Source organism: Lactuca sativa, chromosome 4, assembly GCF_002870075.4.
Source record: "Lactuca sativa cultivar Salinas chromosome 4, Lsat_Salinas_v11, whole genome shotgun sequence".
Taxonomy (NCBI): domain Eukaryota; kingdom Viridiplantae; phylum Streptophyta; class Magnoliopsida; order Asterales; family Asteraceae; genus Lactuca; species Lactuca sativa.
In genome coordinates, this window is record NC_056626.2 from 325,800,826 (window position 1) to 325,804,734 (window position 3,909).

A 3,909-nucleotide genomic window follows, 5' to 3' on the forward strand; every position below is an offset into this window, starting at 1 on the left:
TTACTCATTCACTTCATGGTCAAAAGCTACATACTAGTACCAAAGTGATGCTTACTCATTCACGTCTGGCCAAAGGTATAGATCCATTATCATAATAACACGGGAAAGCACATTGCGCATATAACATATAACATACAATTGTCCCTATATTGAACTCACCGTGAAATAACCGAATGATAAAATGATAATTTGGGCAGCACTTCGCCCCTAAAAATGACTTTCTTTGACAAAACCAGGGATTTTAGTTGAAAAACGGGCCTTGCGTGGGCGAAGTTTCAACTTGAAAATATCATTTTCTCGGGATCTTCAGGCTCTTCGGGACTTGCTTATGATGCTAGGATAGTATTTTAGGGTTAGGGGTATTTATTGCAACTTAAAGGAAAGCATAGGGTAAGAGAAGTGAAAATTGTAAACAAAAATTGGCTGCCTTCGATTGCTATTTGTAGGGGACCGAGATTTTGTAACAACCTGAAATTGTTCGTCGCCAAAACCCGTTCTACCCGAAAGGTCGCCGTTATCAAATTCGTTCCGTTTTCTCTTTGGGTTAATTATATAAACTTATATGTTGATTTTAATTTAATGAGTGTCTAAATCACTCAGGAACTCACGTAATTAGCCCGAATATAATTATTTCATAAGTTTTAAAAATGTCCCCGCCGGGTGACGGTAACTTAATCGGGTGCGACCAAAAGCTGCGTTTAACGTCGGTATCGGGTAGAATTCCACCGCGTACAAGTTTTAAGACCTATATAAACGTGTTCTAGCATCCATTTGAAGCTTTTTCCTTCTCTCTCTACTCTCTCTCTAACCTCTCTCCTAAATCCAAGTTTAAGCGTCCAAAACTCAAATTTAAGGCTTCAAATCTCTAAGGTACATTCCTTAGCTTGTATTGTAACCTTCTTAGCCTTCAATTTCGAGTTCAAAACATGATTTGTGACCATATTCATGAGTTTACAGCCATGGAGCATTCATGGGCCGTAAACTCATATTAAGTGGGTTTTTGAGCCCTTAAACCCCTCCTTGACAAGTTTGGGACTTAGATATGGCTAAAAGGCTTCTAGATATGGACTCTAATCAATTAAAACATGAATTTTGTGAGGTTTGAAGGAGTTTACGGCCAAGGATCATTCTTGGGCCGTAAACTCATATATCTAGGGTTTTCATGCCCTTAAACCCTTCCAAATCACTTATGTGGCTTAGTTATGAATTATAGAACTTAGATCTTTGCAATTGGACACTTGAAACATCATTTTTGGGGGACAAATAAGAGTTTACGGCCAAGGCATGTGCTTGGGCCGTAAACTCCTCTAAATGGGGGATTAAGTGTCTTTAAACATGTCCAAATGCCCTGAAACTCAACCAATGACCTTGTGGTAAATCCTAGAATCATCTAAAAATGGTTTGGAGGCCTTAAACACATCAAATGCATCACATTTAGGAGTTTACTGCCTAAGCACATAGCCATTGGCCGTAAACTCATAAAACCATGTCAAAATGTCATTAAACCACCCCTAAAGCCTTGGAATGAATTTTAGAAGTCCATACAAACAAGTTTTTGGCATTAAAACACAAGGATTTACTCTCTATGAGAGTTTACGGCCATGAGAAGGGTCTCATTGGCCGTAAACTCCAAAAATCCCTTCAAAATTTCAAACAAATGCATATAAGGCTTTGGTACAATTTTAGCAATCACATGTGATTAGTTTGGGATCCAAAAACACAACTTTTCATGGATTTATAGGAGTTTACGGCCATGAGACCATGCTAGGCCGTAAACTCCCTAAAATGTGTCATTTTGATCATAAAAATCCATTCCAAGACTTTGAACCAAACCTAGAAAAATTCCCCTAAGTGTTTGAAGTCATTTTTGCCCATATTTGACCCCACCATGAGTTTACGGCCGTAAACTCATGGGGAATGGGTCTTGTGGCCGTAAACTCCCTAAAGGGGGTGTTCCTTTGAAGTCCCAACTCATTTCCTAAGTCCCTTGCATCATTCACGTCCTTAAACGCCACCCGGGTCCCTCCAAACACTCGTATCAGAGTGTTTTCGCGACTTGAAGCAAGTGTCCCTATCATATAAATAAACTAAGTCCTAATTAGATACAAATGTGTATCTTTACATTATAATTAGGAACCTCGTGTATTTACAAGCCCCGGATCAACTCTTAGCATCCAAATCGTCACATTTCTCGTCCGGTGAGTTCATACCCCTACGCCTTTTTCCGTGTTTTTCAATGTTTCCAGGGGGGGGGGGGAATACAAGCAAAACTATAACTGTTTTCGAATTATAACATTAATATGTTTCAAATATTATCTGGCAAACTTAGAAACTCTTTTACTCCTTATGTATTATGTTGAGCATAAGGAATGATTTATCGATTTCAACTAAATGGATTTTAGTTAAGAAAATAACCAAACTAATCAAATTATTATGGGAATAATTTGGGGTTCTATAATTCTCTTTATATCATGTACTGATATTTGTATAAAGTTATTTGATAAACTATGTCTGATTCAGTTTATCTCCGTATCATTTGAATGTATTGCCAGATAGTTTCCTGTATGTAACTATTTTCATTGTATCATGTCTTGAAATCTTTGTATGTTTGGTATCGTATGAGAATCCTGTGAATAGTTTAATACTAGCTTGTGAGATAGTCACTACCCTTTATGGATGATCAAGTAAATCCTCTCCGGAAGTGTAACCAGAGTCTCCTGGAGGGAGAGCGAGGAATTTGTGAATAGATCTGTTCGGGACTGACAATCCCACACCTTAACTGCTAGCTACAGTTAGGCGGGCACGCCTGGGGTGACAAATTTTGTATATCATTCGACGTCTGACTAACGTCAAGGAGGTCTCGTTGTCATATCAGCATGGTTACCCGACTCACAATACGTATTAATATAAACTTATTCACAGCTAGGATTTTGTTTAGAATCTATATCTTGTTCGGGATGATAATCCCATGGTTTTGTATCTATATCTCGTTCGGGATGGTAATCCCATGGTTTTATGTCTATATCTCGTTCGGGATGATAATCCCATGATCTTGTGTCTATATCTCGTTCGGGATGATAATCCCATGATCTTGTGTCTATATCTCGTTCGGGATGGTAATCCCATGGTTTTGAAACTAAATCTTATACGGGATGATAATCCTATGATTTTATCAATCTATCATATATCTAGTTTCGGGATAGTGATCCCATGGTTTATCAAGTTATCTTATATCTATTTTCGGGATAGTGATCCCATGGTCTTTATCGAATTATCTTATAACTGGTTCGGGATGTTAGTCCCAAGGTTTTCAAAATACTTTCTATTTACAGTTCGTCTAAATTATAGTTTTGTATATTAAACTATACTCTGTGTTATTCAATCAATCTTGCATTTAGGAAAATATGGGATTTTCCTGGGGTTAACTTATAACTTGTAATAGAACTGTAACGAAAGATAACTTAACTACTTTACATAAGAAAATATGGGATTTTCTTGGATGTCAAACCTTTTCAGAAAACTAAAGGAAATCGATACATTTTCACAAAACAAAACCGCTTATGAACTCACCAGCTTTATGCTGATTTTCAAACTGCTTGTATTCTCAGGTCCAAGTTAGACAGGTACCCGGCGATATCTTTTGATGAAGACGGAACGCTCTGAAGACTCGTCTCGTTTTGTTCATATGATATATGTATAACTTTTGTACAAATTACTTTTGAACCAAATGTAAACTTTCATATATATATGTAATGTAATGGTTGTTTACTGTGATTACTATGTACATTGGATTTTGATACTCAACGTGGAGTCAACCCCGGGAACGTTTCCGCCTTTGGTTTTCGGGGTGTGACAGATTGGTATCAGAGCCCTTGTTTATAGTGAACAGAGAATACCAAACCTTACATG